Source organism: Magallana gigas, chromosome 5 (assembly GCF_963853765.1).
Source record: "Magallana gigas chromosome 5, xbMagGiga1.1, whole genome shotgun sequence".
In the NCBI taxonomy this organism is placed as follows: domain Eukaryota; kingdom Metazoa; phylum Mollusca; class Bivalvia; order Ostreida; family Ostreidae; genus Magallana; species Magallana gigas.
The window spans coordinates 22,101,075-22,123,093 of NC_088857.1; the positions used below are offsets into that span (position 1 = coordinate 22,101,075).

General features: G+C 31.9%; 1 protein-coding gene across 5 annotated transcripts in view; it reads left to right on the plus strand.

The window, feature by feature from the left end:
- The first annotated feature begins 8,978 nt into the window (after positions 1 to 8,978).
- LOC105319366 (potassium voltage-gated channel subfamily KQT member 1) overlaps positions 8,979 to 22,019 on the plus strand; it is a 48,611-nt gene continuing 35,570 nt past the window's right edge. The window contains exons 1-2 of one of the 5 annotated variants that reach the window (XM_066085578.1): positions 8,979 to 9,139; positions 9,949 to 10,072. The gene's annotated coding sequence lies outside the window, so the exon portion shown is untranslated. Of the gene's footprint in view, positions 9,140 to 9,948; positions 10,073 to 18,459; positions 18,586 to 22,019 lie in introns of those variants that run through there. The other 4 variants (XM_034477978.2, XM_034477983.2, XM_034477981.2 and 1 more) reach the window with 4 other exon arrangements.

Below are 22,019 nucleotides of genomic sequence, written 5' to 3' on the forward strand. Positions count from 1 at the left end.
TTGCAAGTATTTTAGAGAGAGAGAGAGAGAGAAAAAACCTCCAACATCCTTGTATTTAAATAAGCACTTCGTTCAATGCCACAAAAGTTGCTGTGATGGTGGATATTGGCGCATCATCCAAACACTGGAGGCCGATTGTAATTCGATCAATACCAGGCCGTTACTTACCACACGTTACTTACAAATAGATGAAATATCATTCATTTATTATTAGCATTCAATGACATAGAAATCACGGGGATCAAGAATAGAACACGTCCATATTATTAACGGATAACATGTCCGTACATTATTCTAGTATAATTAACGAATATGTGGGTTACCCGACGTCCACAGAACCTCAGTAAGAGGTGTCGCAGAGTTCAGAATACGATGAGCTTATCATGTTAAGATTTAATTAAAGATGTCCGTTTAATCAGCTATCCTTGTGATCACCGTTGCCGATTATGCCACCTGAGAGAGTCAATACTTGTAAAACTGTGCACACAGTGGCGGCTGTATTTGATCATTGTCTGTCATCGGATTGAAATGACTACCGGGGAGGGGGGTATTCATTGATTCTGACAACATTTTACATAAATGCATGAAATGGCGTATCAAACTCGTTCATCTCTCTCTCTTTCTCTCTCTCTTTCTCTCTGAATTCTCTTCTCCCCTAACTTTCTTGCATCAATTTATGAAATACCGGCCTTTATACAAACTTCTCAAAATAAATAATTACAAAAAATCTAGAGCACATGTTTAACCTTGATTTCGTTTTAAAATTTATGCGTTTTAATTCGTAAACAGCATTTCATATTTTGCAGTAATCGTTAGTACTCTCCCTTGTTTTCTTAGGACTTTAGCCTCTCTAACACAAATCAAAGAGGCAAGTGACAACCGTAACAGGGCTGTCATGCCTTGACTTGATATTTTTAAATTAACAAGTTATTTTGCTAAACATTGACAGAATTTAATTTTTAACACAATTTCAATATAACCAAGGATACCTACATGTATGAAGTTTGAGCTTCTTAACAATCAATAAATCAAAATGAACACAACCCAGAAAATTCGAGAATATTACCTGGTGTTGGGCGTGTCTTCTAGCAAGGAGTTTTAAGCTTCAATCCACAGGTATCATTATGAGATCATTTTTCTTGTGAGTGAACTATTGACCAGATGATAGTTCATTAAATCTACTAACGATGTCCATAAAAATACCTCTCATTTGATGTGATTCTATAATAAGAAAAAAGAACTTTTCTCAAACCACCTATTAAAGAGAGAAAACAAGATTTTTAATATCTTCTCACGACTTTGGTATGAAATCTGTTGCTTCGTCGTTTATTTTTTATTGACAATGATAGAAGACTCTGGTTTCTAACCAATCCGTTGGGAAATGGTCAAGTCCAGCTTGAATCTAAATGTTGAATTACGGCTGTTTTCATGATGACAAAATTCTCGTCATAAAACACCAGGGCCCGTTAAACTGAACCTTTAACCAAAAAAATATGGTTTTACTCTTACGTTCTTACTTTTCTTAGCTTAAAGATGATTGATTTTAAGTGGAGAGTACGTGGACTAATTATGATCGGGTTCGGCATTCCGATCAGAGATCATACATGTAGATCGTTCCCCAGTTAGACACAGACCACTGTTATTTTCGGGAATCCCCTCATTCCTTTAAAAAAAAAAATTCATAGAAAAAATTTCACCGACCAAAATGAATCGTGAGGGGATGAGATATGGCCCCTACAATAACCCCCACCCTGCATTATCCACTTTCACTTCGGAATGTTTGTAAGCATTGGCCTCTTTACACCCTTCCTATTGCGCCTTTAAAAATCGATTTTCCCACTTTTTTCTAGCCATTGTCTACAAAGTGTCGACGTATAATGAGAGTTCACTAAATGCAGCTTTAGAGTCTGATGATATAGTTACTGATATCGTCAACATTTTCAATGCCAGGGAAGATGCGTCGGATATTCTGATGCATCATCAAATGCTAGTTCAGACTCTAATCCTGTAGACAGAGCAAATCAGGAAATAAAAAGAGGCAAAAGAACAAGACAGAGACACTTCATACAGAATTAAATTAAATTATCTGCCTGTGAATATCGTATCCCATAAATCATTTCATTTTTATCTTTGTTAAAAAAGTAAAAATACATGTATGTTAAATATGCTTTTTTGCACACTTTGACATTATTTAACTTAACTAGTGTTAAGTTATTGAATTGTAAATATAAATTACAATTCTTTTAGAAATGTCTGATTTAAGGGAAAGTCACTTTGAACCAGATTATGAAGAAGATTGTCTCCCAGACCATATTACAGGTTTAACATAAGATAAAAAGGGAAAAAGTATCCTGTACGAGGTTTGTTTATTTTAAATGCACCTTAAAAAAGTATACAGATTAATAATTTTGATAAGATATGCTCCAAGGAGCATGTCAGTTTTTAATCGTTTTATATTTTGTATGCATTTTTCCTTATAAAGAAAATGTACAGTTTAAGCGCATAAAAATAAAAAAATATTTCATATAAGATCACAATAAGTTATGAAGGTAATTTTGTAAAAGTTTCAATTAAATTAAAAAAAATTCTGACCGTTTTGTCGCCATATATGGACGACCAACGCTAGAAAAATGAGTCACAAACGTTAACGTAAATGGACACCTTGGAGCACCGGACCGTCATTAAATGACCAGAAGGTTCTTAGATGCTGCTATCTTTATAGGACAAAGGTTTACAATTGGAACCACAATTGGAATTGAAGGTTTGAAAATGGAAATACTGATATCTTAAGCTCTTGCAGCACCCCGTCCCCCCTTACAGCCCGGATCTTGCATCTATGGATTTCGCTTTATTTTCTTATCTTTTCAAAACTGCGTGGACAGAGATTTTCGGACCTAAATTATCTACGATATGACACAAAAGACATTATACAAAAATTTGACAAATAATAGTATAAGCATGCGTTTTATAAATGGATTAATGGCATTAAAAGTGTGTGAACTAAAAGATGTTTACTTTGAAAAAGAGGGACAAGTTTAAATTGCGTTCATCTGCTTTCTATTTTTGTACTTTCCCCTTACCCCCTGCTTTATTTTTATTTTTTTCCCCATTCTTTCCCTCCTCCCCATGAATGATTGAATCAAAATCATATGCTAGTAAATCCTGATTTATGGAAACACACTTTGTTTTGTATGCATGTGTATTATGTTTGTATCTATGCCAATGTACATGTCATACATGCATGTATTTAAGTATGTACAAGAATACAAGAGCAAGATTAATTTATAGTAAGTCAGTGAATTTCCTTTTTAAACTTATAGATAAATCACCCAATTTCTACCTCTCCCTCATCCCCTCGTCCCCATGCATTATATACCCCCAAAATAACAACTTTCATGACAATAATAAAATTATATTGCTGATAATGTACACTTGTGTATATACATCTGTAAAATCATATTATATTAGAGAAATGTATTAACAAAATTCATTATGAGTTTATGTGTCTAATATCACTTGTATCTGGTCTTTCATTTGTGAAAGTTGTATTTAAATAAAAGAAAAAAAAAGTTTAAATTGTTTAAATTTGCTTTCAGTAATTTGACGTCACCTGACGTCGTGGATATATGAAATGATGCTCCGTAAATCCAATTCATGCAAAATAAAAATCGCTGTATCTTTTGAAAACAACTTCAAAATCATATGAATTTTTGCATACTTATTTTCAAGTGGAAGTCATTTATTAAAACATACGTCATCATACAAAGTACACAGTAATTTTGCCGTAAATCACTTTGTCCGCGAACTTTTCTAACAACCCTCGTATGTAGTTCAAAGTTTACTCATGTTAGAAGATATGCTATCAAGAACAAATCTCTTGGTTATTTGGTTTTTTTTTGTTTTATCGAAGATTCTAGAGCGTCTTGCTGGAAATGCGAACTCGGTTTTGCCAAGGAAAGGTTTCTAAGATTATATTGGGAGAAGGAACATTTTATTGATTCCACAGATTGCATATATGATAACAACATTCATGGTCCAAGATGGTTTGAAGGAATATCTATACTTTTTTGCCAAGTTTGACATGGTCAAACCGCTATCGTTCATCAATACCAATCAACGATCCATAGCCTTGCAAGGAGCGATCTGGATGTCCTTGAACATATATTATTTGAATAAGACAAAACAGTATTTCCCTTTAACAAAAATGCCCTACCTAGCTTAAAATTTAAAAAGTTTAATCCGTTGGAAAATACTGAGCATTCTTCAAGACTTGACCAAAATTCATATAGCTCATTTGGAAAAAAAAATTATCTTCAGAAAAACAAGAAAATAAATAATGTGGGTTCATCTTTTATTTATAAGGCACACCAGTGAGCAAAAATGGTAAAATCCTCAGATCTTGGTTTTAAAAATGCTCATATTATATGGCATGGAATTAGAGGAATGAAATGGTTTTCCCTTGTCGAAACTGTTAATTCTTTAACAGAGAAAGTTTAACCCAGAAGATCGGGTTCGGCATTCCAATTAGCTGATAGATCGTCCCCCCGTTGTGAACGGAACCTGGTATAGAACAGAAGTCCCCTCGATAGGCTAGGCTATTTAAGACTCAACTCAAATGAGGTAGTAACTTTAAGTTACCCCTCACCAATTGCCATCTTTTCTTCCTAAGGTAAATCAAATCAAATTTCTAACAGCACTTCACAACATATGTAGCTTCGATTTAAACGAGAATATAAAAACTTACGTTTACTGTTTAGGTGGTTTTTATACCCTCCGCAAACGAAATTTGGTGGTAGTGGTGGTTTAGAGGAATCACCTTGTCTGTCAAACTGTTTGCGCAAAATTCGTATCCGGTCCATATCTTTCTTATGGAGAAAAATTTGTAAATTCGTGACCTTGACCCAAGTTCATTTGGGCAAGGTCAAGGTCACTGGCAATAAAAATGCAAAATTTGTGTATGGACCATATCTTTCTTATGGACAAACATTGGAAGCTCTCACTCAACAAAAAAATTGCTTATGACCGAGGGCGTGTCTTAACCTTATTCAAAGATCATTCAGGCAAGGTCGAAGTCACTGACAAAAAAGTGCAATAATCGTGTCCGGTCCATATCTTATGGAGAAACATTGGAAGTTCTTTCTTCACACAAAGATTGCTTATGACTTGAAAATATGTCATGACCTTGGATTAAGGTCATTTTCTGCTTTTCAATTTATAAATACAAAATGTCTTGTAGAATAAATCAGGAAAGAATGTCAAAAGAAAATTTAAAATATTTTGTGAAAAATAACTTAATTGTGGAAAATTGTGTCCTTAAAATTGCTGAAAGTATTACATGTACTGATGATATGTACTTTACTTTAAGTAATTATATGTAACTTTATACATCCATCATTTTTATTCCACATTCTGGGGATGCAGTCCTCCAGATGGAAGACAAAGGGGTTCAATGGACTACGGATTGGACTATGTATGTAAATCCCTTGTCTATGTGGAAAAGATTGTATAACATACGTTATATCTTGTGTAATACTATTGTTTAAGCTATATGAAATATTATATTGCTGTTGAAAATTGAAATAAATTATGGAAAATTAAAAAAAGAAGAAAAAAAGGTCATTTGGACAAGGTCAAGGTCACTGGCAGGAAAAGTGCAAAAATTTGTGTATGGTCCTTATCTTTCTATGGTTAAACATTTGAAGTTATTACTTCACAAAAAGATTGCTTATGACCTGGGGTTAGTCATGACTTTGAGCTATTGCCATTTGGGCAAGGTCAAGGTTCAATGGACTACGGATTGGACTATGTATGTAAATCCCTTGTCTATGTGGAAAAGATTGTATAATATACGTTATATCTTGTGTTATACTTGAAATTGCACTGGCAGGGAAAGTGCAAAATTCTTGATCTGTCTATATCTTTCTTATGAAGAAACATTTGAAGTTTTTATTTCACAAAGAAATTGCTCATGACCTAAGGGTGTGTCATGACCTTGGTCAAAGGTCTTTGGCGAGATCAAGGTTTTAAAAAAATGCTTAATTCCTGTCTGTGTCATGTCTTGTATTAATGGAAACGATTAGAAGATAAAATTCGACACAAAGCTTGCTTGGGTCAGTCTGCATAAAATTAATTGTTAGATTATCATCCCTGCCCACTCCTCTGGAAATGACCCGCCCCAATGTATTTAATCTTTTTTGTCAAAAAGAAAATTGTGTGGGAAAAAATTTTGGAGAAAAAAATCGGGCTCGGTATACAAAAAAATCAAAACATTTAATGGCTGCTTGATATGTGGATAATAATTTGATTCCAGTCATGTTTGTTATCATATGGATGCAAATGCCTTCATGCATTAACTGTTCACTGGAAATAAAATTGAATTTAAAAAATAGAAATTGACTGTGTTCTCAAATTAGCATTAACAATCTTGAAAACGAAGAGCTGTTGTTATTGATAAAAAATGGGCGGTTAAATAGATAACATCCATCATTTTCTATTATAGAAAAATACTAAGTTGTGAGCTTGCTCACATTACCCCTCTTTTTTTCAAATTTAAACTGTACTTATATTTGAGAAATATTTTGAATGGAATAAAACTAGGTAAAATTAAATATTTTATTAAAATATTGAACTCAAAATCTGGATGAGTCATTTTTTTTCTTTTCGGTTGGATGAACAAAAAAACCCCTAGACAACGAGACTTTTAATGCAGCCCATCACGCTTTTTACCGGCCTTGTTTGTCGAAAAAGAACTTTAATAATTTAAAGAATGATAAATAATAGAATGGAATTAGAAATGTTTGAGGTCACAGTAATTCGATTTAATTATACTTTAACTTATTGGTAGACGAAGGCCTATTGTCTATAATACATCAAAATGACATTGCATTTGATAATTATCCGAGTGTTTTTCGTTATATAATGGAATAGGAATGACTTCGATGTTGTAGATTCATATCGTTGTTTCTATGATGCGTAACACTAAATCTAAAACATACAATATGTACCGCAAAAACAGAGCTTTAGTAGTTCTTGGCAGTTTTAACTAAATACTACAAGCAGAATACAAGATAATCGATATACCGTGTTCCGTTTAAAATAAATCGAATTATTTTAATTTTCCTTGGCAAAGTTTGCAGCACAGAAGCTGTTTTAGTTGATTCTAAATATCAATTGCACTACAAATGCTCACGCATGACTACTTGCAGACTCGAAAGAAATAGATCCATCATAAAGCAATCAAGGTTTTCTTTTTAAGAATCATGCTTCTGAGGCCTATATTGTAGGGAAATTCGTGTTTTTAGCGAAGATCTAACTTGCATGAAGCAAAGTTCTCATTTTAGGCGGGCAAATCGCTATCAAAACTATCAATAGTAAAATCTTAACCACGGTAATTAGAATTTTATGCGATACAAAACATTAACACAGAGAGTTATATTGTATTAGTTATAATGAAAGTTTTGCTTGATAAATTCAACCAGGAAAGATTAATTCTATGTGATTCAATATTGCGGTAATTTCTTATTTCTAAATTATGTAATACGAAATTGATTGCACATTTTGGGAACACTCGTTATATGTATGTAAAATTCAAGATTCCTCTATCGACGTTACACACTTTAGCAGCTCCCCTCCCATAACAATTATTCAGACCTATATCCACAAAATATAAACTATAATCTTTTCAGTACTTTGATTCTATATGAACCGTTCAGTATATCACGTTACTTTGACTGTGGTGATCTAATTTACGCGACCACTGTAGCATCGTAAAAATATATCATGTATTATTTGCTACAAGAGTTTTTCAAAGCGGAAAAATTACCGGATGCAAAAATAAAAAAAAAAAGCTGCTAATTGTCTCATTTCGCAAAAGGATGACTGCACTTAGCGCTGGGTTTTGGGTCTTTTTCAGTTGCTTCTGTTGCTTTTATTTCTTTACCTAATATCATTTTTGTTTATTTCATTAAAGAGTCTTGTCAATCTCAAACATAAATTAAGATTTTAGACTGTGATACAGTAAACTTATTCTACGTATTTCTGCTGACAAATTTCGAAAAAAAGAGAATTTTCGCTTATATGCCCATTGATCGAACAAAAGACTGATACTAATATGCATGAGAGGTGGTGTTGACATTAGTAGTATTATGCATGACTCTCACATTACATTATATTATTGTAAAGGATTGATATATCTATGTAAAGTCGCATCTTTTCAAGATATGTAGTTTAAGATAATAGCAAACGTGAACAGTTATAAATTTTGTTTATTTTATGTAATCAGAATGGGGTTTTGGTTACGTGGTCTGAGACTGAGAGCGGATTGATTGAAACTACATCATTATTCTTAAGTTTGATCCTCTGTCCATTGGAAGCTCAAATACAACTCAATGACGCGGTGAAGAGTTCGATATCTTAAATCCCAGGTGTCATTACGATAAATATCCCTTACTTGGTGTACATGGTTGCTAGGTGGCGACACCAGTGTGAACTAGCTCAACGGGACATTCAACAAAATACTTGAAATCTTTTTTTTTTGTATGTTCATGCAGTGTGCGAATTCATATTTAACTTAGCATGCGTGCGGGATGCTTTACCTCCAACGAATTTTCGACCAGTGCTTTGCTAAATGTTAACTCTGTTGTGACTTTACTCTGCACCTCAATATACATGTATGTCTGACATATTTCCGAAGGTTTGTAGAGATAACAAATAAAACCTAACTGATTATCTCTGGTGAGAAAATCAGATCTTCTCACAATGTGTCATTCACTCAAAACGCCATTCCATCATTTATCAATAGAGCGAGAAGTGTCCGTTCCATTTAATATATTAATCAAAAGAATCTCTGTATAGAAAAAAAATAATGATCAGAATTTTATTCTGCTAATGGACTATGGTAGTTACGTTGAAAGTTTTGAATTTGCGTATCCCTTTTATATTCCGTAAGCCAGGCGCAGCACTCGATCTATTAAGAGTTCAATATGAACGTAGCTTACCTATATCGAGAAGGAAATCAAACGCTCATGAGAGGCTGCTGCAGCAGATAGACAGATAGGCTGATGAGAACGGAAGATCAATCCCATGAAACGTATCTCTGTTCATGATAGCGGACTGCGATTTGTATCAATAAATATACAAGGTATGTACTTCGATCTTAGCTTGCCTTCATTTTTTCCCCGTCTCCTGTTAGCAAGCAAGAACCGATCATAGTAAAACTATGAACTAAGATATTTTATTGTTCTGTCCCTATTTTTCAAAAGATCAAACCATTTTATTGAACATTCTTGTATGCATATTTGAAATATAAAAATGTATACCATATTATACTGAGGTACATGTATTTGTTGCGATGCATATTGAACAATATATTGAATATTCGAAGGTAATACTCCTTCTCGTTGCGTTTTTTTTTATAAGGAAAATATTGTTATGATGGCACAAACAAGAAAGTTGTAGTAGAATCGTGCAAATTTAATACTATGCAATAACTGTCGGTGCTAGGTAATTCCTATATAATCCCCAATACAAACCAATTATATTGCGAACCCTGGCAAAGCCATACGTGTACAAGTCTCCCAATGTTGTTGAACCCAGAAGCAACAGAAATATTAGGAAATATCGAGGAGATGCTTTCATATTAAATGCTGGCTTTTTGCGGCAGAAGATAATGATTTGCAGTCAATATATGAATGCTCCGTTGATGCCTTTCATCATTAAGTCAAGAAATAAGATTTTTGAGGTAAATGTCAAGGAATGATTTGGGCGCTAGTTGATTTGAGGGGGAAATTCAATTACACAACAATACAAGCAGTAAATAAGGCAGTTGGCTTTTGTCAATTACCACAACTTAGTTCTTTATTTTTTTTACGAATTCTTCTCACGCAACCAAGCTTTACACTGAGGAAAATGAAAATCAGGAAAATTTGGTGTTTTTATTCTCATTTTTAGAAGCTGCACATTACGAAAGGACAAAGGACAAAGAGTAGAAATTCGGAATCTCGTTTATTTTTTGGAGTGCATGTGCAGGGATATTTTTCAAATAGTGGGGGAAACATATTTTGAAGGATCGTAGGTATGTATCTGTTATAATTTTGTCAACTTCGATGTAAAAAATAGTGCATTATTGTGTTCATGGCGACTTTATAAAAAATAGAAATAAGGTTTTAATTTATTGACAACTGGGTAAAATATGTAATTTTACCAACTATCTGTCCTTTTGACGAATTTAATATTCTTATTTTGTGAAGGTATACCAGTATACATGTGTAAATATGCATACTTGTTTACGTGTAATTTCTATGCATTTTGTTGTGTATAGATATATATCACTTTTTTTTAACTTGACATGAAATGCGTTTTAAATGACAAGCCTCTTCTATAAGCTAGAAAAACATATTACGTGATAACTTTTCTCCGATTGGAGACAGGATGTCGGGACACGGACGAACAAACCCTCAAGATAAAAAAAACAAACAGTTGAATATAATACAACCAGACAATGTTGTACTAAGCGGAGAGACACACTATTCCCGGAGACAGATTTTGGGATTTTTCTCTGTTTATTAATGTGATAGTGTCTGTCTGCGAAGCAACAAGCGGGATGAAAAGAAATGCAGTGGGGAGTTGTGTGAGATTGAAGAAATGGAAGGGGGAGGGGCTGGATAATACGGTCAATCCGATTACACCTTGGAACCCTAAGAGGGTTTTCAAGTGCTCTGATTTTGCTTCATGCAATATTATTTTTTTTCCAAATGCGAAAAGCGGAACATGTCACTTATAATTTAGAAAAAAAAGGTATATAATGTATATAATGTAATTAGTCAGATTTGAAAAAGGATCCTTCGTTTAAGACTAAGCGTAAATTGTTTCTCGCCCACCGTTTCCCTATGTAACGCTTACTTAATTGCTATTGACTTGCAACATGTAGTTGAAAATCTAAATTGCCATCACTATATCCAGCGAAAATTTGTTCCGTTCAATGATCGTAAGTAATTATTACGGCAAATTGCTACTCAATTTCAAAATTCGCGTGTGCGTAGAGCGAAATTAATCACCCAAAATCCTACCAATAGCCCCCTGGAGTATGAATTATTGCTCCTAAATTTCCTTCTTGGTAGCTTTTTGCTTTTGTGAAAGATTAGGTGATGTCTTTTGATTCATTTTAAAGCCACTGAGGAGATTAGTTTTCGCTATTTTCTTTCATAAATGGAAAATTCTTGCTAAAAGAATATTAAACGTCATAAGTAAAATTCGATCTATTAGTTTTTTACCACCAACTTTTCACTGTAGTTATGATTGACACGAATTAATGATTTTACTGTAAACGCATATTACTATATGAACAGGTTAGTTTTGAATATGTCTATTTTTTAAATATTGAAGTTTAAATATTATAGTTCTTAAAAGTTGAACATAAGTGTTTTTAAGTAAGCACATGTGCAAATATGCATTGTTTATGTAAGTTTTTACTGTAAAATCTAGTATTGCCAATAATTTTATGCAATAAAAATCCTATTTTCCCCCTTTTTTGGTCTTTCAACGTATGTTTTGTATTATATGCATTATTGTTTATTGGATTTTTCTCAGCGCTGTAAATTATGCAGTTAAGAGAATAAAGAAATTGTCAAATTGTCAAACGGCAATTAACTATAGAATAGACATTAGTCATCCCTAATGCAAATGCCAGTTCAAATTGTGTAATTGCTCTCCATTAGTAAACCGAGCACATTGAAATTCACAAATTTTAAAAATCCCATGCAAATACATATGTCAGAAACATGAAGTAGTTTATGTCTGCAAATTAGGAATCGAAATTAGTTATATAAACCAAACTTTTATTTTCTTTATTTGCAACCAAGCCTTTTAAAATTGATCGTATTTTAGGAAAATTAACATAAATAAAGCATATTTTACGTTCATTTTTTCATTTCTATGTGGAATTATTAATTTTGTTTCTATCAAATTCCAAAGGATGTGACTTAATAATTAATCTTGAATAAGCTGTTTATACATCAAGCAAGATCTTCTTTTACTTAATCTTATTTGTAAAGACAATAATGTCACTTTTTCATACTACCGAAGCAGCTCGCTATCGTATTATCAATACCACTGGGTATACCCCTTTCACCCCTCGTTCTTTTGAACCCCCAAATACAATGATAACTGTGTGTAAAATATTGAACACCGTTGTCTGCGGTAGCAGTGATGATAGTCAGTGCTCTGTTTTCTATGTCTGATCTTGATTTGATTTACATTTCTCTGAGGGAAAAAAAAAGAGATTTCTATGATATTCTTAAACATATTGATTATAATCCAGGGGAGAATCACTGAAAATCTCTCACTCATGCAAAACGCAATTTGTGCATTAAGGATTGTGAATTGTCACATGACGGAACCAGTAATAAAGGAGATAATGCCTAGTTTCAGAAGCTTTGTTTTCTTTGAAACCACCGACTCAGCTGATAATTTACATGCCTTCCTATTCATTTCCTTTCCTGTTATTTGCTGAAATTAACATTAGAACTTTATTTTTCATCCGGACACCAGATGAAAACTTCTTGCTTTAAAACAGCTTGAAAAAACGAAATATACATTTCCTTATAAATGATTTTTTTTTCATTGAAATATGACAAATATAGTGACCTGTACCACGTGATGAATAAAACCATAACTACAGTAGCGGGCAAAACTAGCAAGGTGTCAATCAAAAGTAAAATCATTATTTCACAGGTCTTAATTAAATGAAAACCTTGAAATGATGTAATAAACATGTTTTTAAAACAACATACAGATATGTATATTTTATTTTTTATTGTCAGGAATAAACTGACATACCCTTTATTCTCTTCTCTTCTATATAATACCTCTGATAATCGGTTTTAGAAGATGTGTAAATGTCAGAACCATAACTCATGGATGATTAACAAATTTAAAAGATCATCTGTGTACTGAAGCGTATTAGTGCCACATATGCACTTCACATTTTTTTTATTTTCCACACTTTAATCTGTAAAATTCACACTTTAATCTGTACAATTCACACTTTAATATGTAAATTTCATACTTTAAAGTGTAAAATTCACACTTTAAAGTTTAAAATTCACACTTTAATCTGTAAAATTCACACTTTAATCTTTAAATTTTACACTTTAATCTGTAAAATTCACACTTTGAAGTGTAAAATTCACACTTTAATCTGTAAAATTCACACTTTAATCTTAAAATTTACACTTTAATCTGTAAAATTTACAATTTAATCTGTAAAATGTACACTTAAAAGTGTGACTTTAAAGTGAAAATTCACACTTTAATCTGTAAAATTCACACTTTAAAGTGTAAAATTCACACTTTAATCTGTACAATTCACACTTTAATCTGTAAAATGTTCACTTTAAAGTGTAAAATTCAGACTTTAATCTGTAAAATTCACACTTTAATCTGTAAATTTTACATTTTAATCTGTAAACTTCACACTTTAAAGTGTAAAACATACTTTAATCTGTAAAATTCACACTTTAAAGTGTAAAATTCACACTTTAATCTGTAAATTTTACACTATAATCTGTAAAATATAGTTACATTTTAATCTGTAAAATCTACACTTAAAAGTGTAAAATTTACACACTTTCTTGTAAAAATTGCTCATATATACACATACATTGGAGAGCATTTCCGATGGTTTGATCGAAGCATTATGGACTGAAATATTTTAATTAGTGAATATTTCAAACTTTGTCTTAAATACAGTGACATCATTACACAGTGATATTCAAAAGAAGAAAAAATACCGTGGGTTTTTCAAATAGTGGTTTTATGCCTCGTCTTATTTCCACACATTTTTTGATGATGTTACAATAAATGTAACAAACAGTGTTGAATTACTGATCATTCAAAGAATATACATTATGTATCATTCCGGTCTAAACCTCGATTAGTTTAAGTACGTTCAGTACTTTGAGTTGTGTACGTACTACAAAAACTTGATTAAATAAAATTGTACTGTATACAAATGAATAGAATTGATGCTTTAAACTAGTAAAAGTTGACATCTTATATACATTTAACAGGCTTGAAGACTGTGTATTTGCATAAAAGTGAACAAAAAAGTCAAAACCCCAAAACATTGTTACAGAAAATTCTACATTTTATGTTGCGGCCGCCATATAATTATGTGGTGGCCGGCTGGCCGCCAAAGAAATAAGTGGCGGTCGCTATGACGACTGCTACTTATTTATCTGGCGACCGCCAAATATAGTTATGTAGCGTTCTCCAGAAAAGCGGTCACCTTATTTTTTGGCGGCCGTCAGATAATTAACTTGTTGCGACCGCCAGTTATAATGTGGCGGCCGCATGATGAAATATATTTTCCACCTGTGACTTTCCAGCTTCCATAATTTACGCCCTTCTTAACATATATTTAATATCTCTGAAAGTCTTATAGTTTAATCTAAAAACGTTCAGTAGAAAACTCTTAAAAATCAGTTTAAAAAATGAAAATTAGACGCGTTTGACGAACGAATGTCATCTTCTAAACATTGCAAATTATAGCTATTTTCGTTTTCTATCAATGCTGCGAAGAAAAACAAAGAAATACCTTAATAAAATGCATGACGATTCATAACATATATTGAAATTCAGATTAGATATGTTCTAAACAGGGTGATTTAAGTTTTTAGTCCATTAAATCATCACTTTTTCATTTAATTAAAACAGCCATGTGGTGTTTATACAGTATTTTACAGATAAATGTTTGATTTTTACAGATTAAAGTGTAAAATTTACAGATTAAAGTGTGAATTTTACACTTTAAACTGTAAATTTTACATATTAAAGTGTGAATTTTACAGATTAAAGTGTAAATTTTACAGATAAAACTGTAAATTTAACGGATTAAAGTGTGAATTTTACACTTTAAAGTATAAAATTTTCAGATTAAAGTGTAAAATTTACAGATTAAAGTGTAAATTTTACACTTTAAAGTGTGAACTTTACACTTGAAAGTGTGAATTTTACAGATTAAAGTGTGAATTTTACACTTGAAAGTGTAAAATTTACAGATTAAAGTGTGAATTTTACACTTTAAAGTGTGAATTTTACAGATAAAAGTGTAAAATTTACAGGTTAAAGTGTGAATTTTACATATTTAAGTTTGAATTTCACAAATTAAAGTGTGAATTTTACACATTTAAAGTGTGAATTTTACAGATTAAAATGTAAAATATACAGATTAAAGTGTGAAAAATGAAAAAAATGTGAAGTGCATATGTAGCACTAATACGCTTCCGTATCTGTCAGCGTGAAAAGACAAAGGGTTATAACAATTTTTCGCGTATGTGTATTAAAGAAAACCACAAAGGTCCTTCATTATTGTGTTGTACATAGTGTCATAGTTTTAAATTTGCGCTGAAATTTGATCGGCATACATATGTAGATACACATACAATTTGCAATAAAATTGCAAGCAAGGATATCAATATAATGATAATTTATTAGAGTAGGCAAAAGTCAGTAAAGAGTAGAGGGCATAATTTCACTATATCAATGTTTACCTTTATCAAATCAAGGAGTCGCCAATTTATGAATTCATCGATAAGACGAAGGTAAAAAATAAACTAAAAAAGTATATTTTGCAAACTTAAATTATACATTCCAAACTTAAATTTTAACATACAAACTTATGTAATACAAATGTAAAATTAACAATACAAATTGAAAATAATTCCATACAAATGGAAATTTTACAATACAAATGAAACTTTTTACGATACAAATGAACAATGAAGCACTTCAAATGAAAAGGTACACAATTGAAAAAATGCATAAAATGGAAAATACCATTTATTGCAAATACTGACACTTTGTGTATATCTGCCACATTTTCGAGAACATCTGTGTGATATCTAGATGACGTCATCAGCTTTAAAGAAATTCCAAGAAACAATGACAAAATAATGTTGAGGTTTGCATCGTGTCCAGTAAGCAGTGCTGCACTTTTAAGCTGTAAATTTAAAACTAAGTCAAGTTTAGTTGCTCATATTCCAAACTGATGTTTCATTTGTTTAGTTATACTTAACAGCATTGATTGCTGTTCACGCATAATTGTTAGCTTTGAAACTTAAAATATAAGGAAAGCACTGGTGGGACGGTCACAATTATTAGAGGATTCTGTTAAGGAAGGAGTCTTTTTATTATCAACATACTTCTTATAATAAGAAATGCATGAAATTTTGACACAGTCAAACGGATCATATTACTTAATGATTCTATCAGTTTAAATTTGACCTTTTTGTTTTCGGATAAAGGTCAGGTCAAGGTCACTACCTTTTTCCTCAACGTAGAGAGTGATAAAAATAAGTGTAGCTCTTTATAGTTCTGTAGACATTTGTTTAAGATTTGAAGATTCAAATCTTCAATGAAATCATAGACCATGAGAGTGTCTATCAGCTTATACTACTAAATTGGAATAAATATTTATACTAAAATTGATATTGCTTAGCCCGCATTTCCTCTAATTTTCTTAAATTTTGAAGAAAATTTGATTATTTTTTTATGCTTCCAATAATAAAATATTTCTAATTTTTATGTATTATGAAGACTTTATATAAAGATATAAATTGACAGAAAAGCTAATATATTGACCGTTTCATAAGAGAGAAAAACTGATTTTAGTGATTTTTTCACAAAAATCAATGTATAGAATGGGCGCTTTAAAAAGCTTATAAAAATGTTATTTGATAGGCAAATCATATTTTAAAAACATATTCTGAAACCCAAGTATCATATTCTTAGTTCACATTAGTAAAAAAAAATCCAACATTATTGTTATTGTTTTTAAAATGTTAAAACAGACTCATTATATATATATAATCTGCAGCAATTCTGAATTGCGCAACATGTGATATTTTCCTACGCCAATATTACGCCAAAAATATAGTCCTTGTTCCATTCTAAACATTGATTACATTTTTCTATGCCAAGTTGTATGATAGTAAAAAAGAAAGAAAAATATACTATTTTAATTTCCTTTCATCTTGATTTAATGAACAATTAATCAAATTTACGTTTGACAAGTCGAAAACAAGAAAAGACTCCTTCCTTAAGTTCGGTTCTTTTTTTTTATCAAAATATAAGCAACAGTACATTTGATTTTTGAAAATACGTTTAAATTTGAGGTACCAGTTTGCTATTGAATATTCATCATTATTGCAGACACTATTTCCTAAGGAGAATATACCACAACTTCTCTGAACAAAACAAAATGTCTAGGGTCAATTGCTTTAAGAAAAAAAATAACAACAACAAAATGATATACAATGCCATAACTTGGTCATTTTTTGAACTTGTAAATGAATAAATGGGGGCAGATGGTGCTTGTTTTGAGTTAACACAAGAGAGATAACTTGTTTTCTCGTAATACGTCTGGCAATATTTCAGTGTGTCATAATGATTTTTTGTACATATCACTGGCAAATTGTTATGTCTAATGGTAGTGAATATAGTCATTTGGTAATGGCAATAATATGTTCCTAGGAAAAAATAGCTTTGTTTTATTTTTTTCTTCATTTAATTGTAATTTAAATTTCAAAAGCATTTGGAATTTTGACAGGAAAGCGTTCAATGAAGTGGACTAATTAATGCAAGTAAACTCTTTAAAATGGTTTGCATGTTTGCAATAATACTAGTCCAGAAAACTCACGGTCACTATTTTGTCTGTCCAATTGTTGAACTAATTATCTACTGACATGTTGAAACAATGTACGATATACTTACCGACAATTTAATTATTGTGAAATTGCTTTAAACGCGCTTCTATAATGATTTACTATATTGATATCCTGTATACAGAATTTCCTGGCTAAATTATCAATTGAACTTTAAATGTTAATGCTGATTGATAATTATCGGCAACATGTGTGGGAATTGTTATAAACAAATTATCTCAAGAATTTTAGGTACATTTTGATATCGATTTTTTTTTTAAAGAAGTCAATTCAAATACTTGGATGCTAAATTTGCGTCATTGGATAGTCGTTACGTCGATATAGAGGTCACTTAAGAAAGTTGCCATCGCCTATTGGCATCTTAAACCTATTAGTTACGATATTTGCAAAGCAGCAACCCCATTACATATTGATCAGTCTTGGGCCATTCATCAATGCATTTCCTGTTTTCTTCAGAACACATAATTATTAACGTGATATCTTTTACCTGTATATGACTTATGCTAATAACGTAGTCTCTAGTTTACAGCTATCACACTTTTCCTGTACTTGCACCCTAAGGGATTCCTCGTATTCTCTTGTCCGTAACAGACTTATAATAGCATCAGACAGACTTCATGTGTATGGGTTAATGAATATCATATACCTTCGTATACACACAATATAGATAGCCCTCCCATTGATGCCTCACAAAGATCAGGACGGATAATTTCTATTGTTTCCCGTGACGTTGTAATGTCAACCTCCGTCCATGTAAATTGATGTCAATGACGTAGATATATATACGCACTGTCATAGTAAACACTTGTTCTTCTTCTGGTGTTCGATCGTAGATCAGCATTCGGTTATTTACATGTGTTTGTCGGTGAGTACTCAAATATACTATCACAAATACAGATAATTTATAAATAATTTGACAAACAAGTTTGAATTCTTTGTCTATCTTTCAGATTATTTCAAACTTTGCAATGTTACAAAATTTCATTTTATAAAGTTATGATTTTACTTAGCTGGAATCTTTCAGCATACTCGAAAACTACGTGGACTTACTCTTGAAGTCAGACTTTGTCTTTTACATCAGTAACTGAAGCTATACATGTTCCAGGATTTTTTTCTTTCTGGAAAAAAATTAGACTAACGTAGCATTTTCTTGGACAAACTTAAATAGGAAAAGGGGCGAACTTTCTTGCAGTGATTTGCAGCAATCGTCGCACTTTTTAAAAATATGAATTTATGCCAATTGCTTCGTACATGTACACTGCTATATTGATTAAAAAATATGTGTGAAAGTGATTCTAGACGGTGTTTGATTTTTATGTATATTATTCGAAAGATGGGCGCTAAAGTTAGCAACATAATCTAATTGCATTTTTTATTTTACGTACGGGGAACTAGCGTCGTTGTCTATTTTTTATCTATGAATTCTATGATTATTAATAAGTAAGTAAGTAATCATTCATAAGAATGACATTGTGCATTATAAACATTTTACTTTGTACTGTAAACAAAAATAAACATTAAACTAAAATGCACCTGGCTCATTGAACCTGTACATGTGTAAGTCACTTTTTTCATTAAATTATATAATTTTTTTAAACATGCAGAAGATGTTTTCTATGGTTAAAGGCTATATGCTCAAATTTGACTCATTTTATCTGGTAATCTTGATTTAACACTTTGAAGAAATAAACGGTGTCATTATTATTTGGGTGATCATTATGTATAATCTATAGTACATGTACGTGTACTTGACCAAATATACCGACCCATGAAACTCGAGAAATGTTTAGAATTTATGTGCTGACTTAGTGTAAAAGAAATGTTTCTGTAATGAATTACACTTTTGTAATTTAATGATGTGTCAATATTCATTGGGGAAAATGATACAATCATGATTTCCAAGGAGATTCGTGTAAATGTATCACGAATTGAATACCCCGAACTTGGTAAATTAACCAATATTTTGTAGTCCCTTATCGTTTAACTACCCGTATATATATATATATATATATATATTTATGTGTCATTCATAAATAAGCACACGTACCCATCGCTTTTTTACTCATGGCGCATCTCAATTACTGGTCAAACTATGTATTCCGGTACATAGATTGATAACGTGCTCGTACTATCGAAAAAAGATTAATCAAGCCAGAGGGGCTTATAGGCATCGCATATAGAAATCTACTACGAGCTGGAAGTCGGTGTTATCTGAATGAAATTGTATCAGTAATTTATAGAACATGGGGAGAGAGAGAGAGAGAGAGAGAGAGAGAGAGAGATGCTTGAGCCACGGCTGCCAGTGTGCTAAATTGTGGCGATCGAACACCAGCGTTGTCTTTGACTTTTGGTCAGCCCCTGTTGTAGCCAGTAGCCCAGATCCAGCTAGAATATGTGGAGGCTATATAGAAAATCATAATACGTTAGTAAGAAGAGACCTCATGAGATTTCTTTATATAACGATAAATCTTAATCAGAGAGTGTAAATAAATATTTTTCATAGAAAATTGATAAATAAATATTTTTCATAGTAATTGTCAGATATTGTTTAATAATACATGTATATTCTTCCAAACTTATATAAACAGTATTTGGGAATATACCTTCAAACAACTGCATAGTATGTTATAAATCTTGACTTTTGAACCTGTTTGTCCCTTTTTTTAATAATTGCATTCTTTCTTTTAAAGAAGTACATATGTATAAACAAAGTGCCTATTAAGCAAATACACGTGAGAAAAGTTGGTTATTAATAGAAAACAAGACCCTTTCAACATCGACAGATCATTAAGATTTCCTTTAACATTCTTGCTTCTCTTCTCATATAACAAAATGAAATTGGCATCATTTAAACGACCATCTTTCTGATTTGTGAAATTTGTTTCAAGATCATCAATGTTTTCTTCAAATTTGAAAAATGCTGTTCTTTTGCGAAGTATTTTTTTGGGGGGGGTGGGGGGGTGGGGGGGATTATTTGATATTTATGTTTTATTTGATAATTTCTTTATAAATAAATTGCATGTACAAGGAAACGAATTTTGATTTGAGATTTGAATCATAAAAATGGAACAGCTATTGATTCGTGATTATTTCCCTTACTCCTTGTGACAAGCAGCATCGGAGAAAAATTGTTACGAAATCCGATACTCATTTTTCTTCCATAACTAAAAAAGACTCCATTGCTATAAAGAATACAAGAATAAACCAAATCAATTTCTCATTGATATCTCTTGTCCTGTAGTTGACATTTGGATCTTTTTGATCAAACATTTTGTTGGTTTCAATCCGATTTCTCGTGTAACTGCAATGGATAGGGCTTATTTTGGTAAGAAAGAAAGTGACATTTTCCCAGATATTCGATTTTCCCAAGCATTTTAGCCAACACATTGTTTCATTAATTTCAGGAAAGAAAAACGTTACAGTGACAGGCAATATCATGTAACTAATGGAAGACACTTCAAATTAGTAAACTAAAATTCTCAATTAAATCGTTTTTGCTGTTACATCAGTGGTCTATATAATCATTTAATTTCGACATGTACTGGTTTTTTTGATAAACAAGAATGCCTAAATATAGAAAAGCGGGTTTGAAATAGTAACGTTAAACGAGAATAAAAACATATCCCTTTAACTTTTTTTTTCTACACTATTATATATATTCTAGAGAAGATATATTTTCGTACATATGAGCAACATTATTTAAAATTTAGAGAAATCAAACTTAAACTAACACTAACGTAAATTCACCACCTGAATGATACTGTTCATATTGCGAAAATGTGCAACCTTAAGTTTCCCCTTTCTCCCTTCCTCTCATTCATTCATTCATTCTCTCTGTCTCTGTTTCTCTCTGTTTCTGTCTCTGGCTCTCTCTCTGTCTCTCTCTCTCTGTCTTTCTCTCTCTCTGTGTTTCGGTCTCTGTCTCTTTCTTTGTCTGTCTGTCTGTCTCTCTCTGATGATAAAGAAAAGCTCTTAAAGGTCAAGGTCAAGGTTCATGTTTCTCTCTCTCTCTCTCTCTCTCTCTCTCTCTCTCTCTCTCTCTCTCTCTCTCTCTGTGAGAGATGATACAGAAAAGCTCTTAAAGGTCAACGGTCTTTGATGAATAACAAGCAGAATAATTTGCCTAATGCAAGATAACGACGCTACTCGTCTTTGAACGATTGATCTCGATTTAATAATAATTCTGAGATTCTAATGCGAATAAAAACAAAAATTAAGCTCACCGTTTATGCTATTAGATTCTTTTTACGATTAAATGATTTGAAATTTCATCCGATCGGGTAAGTTGCCAGTGTAGAA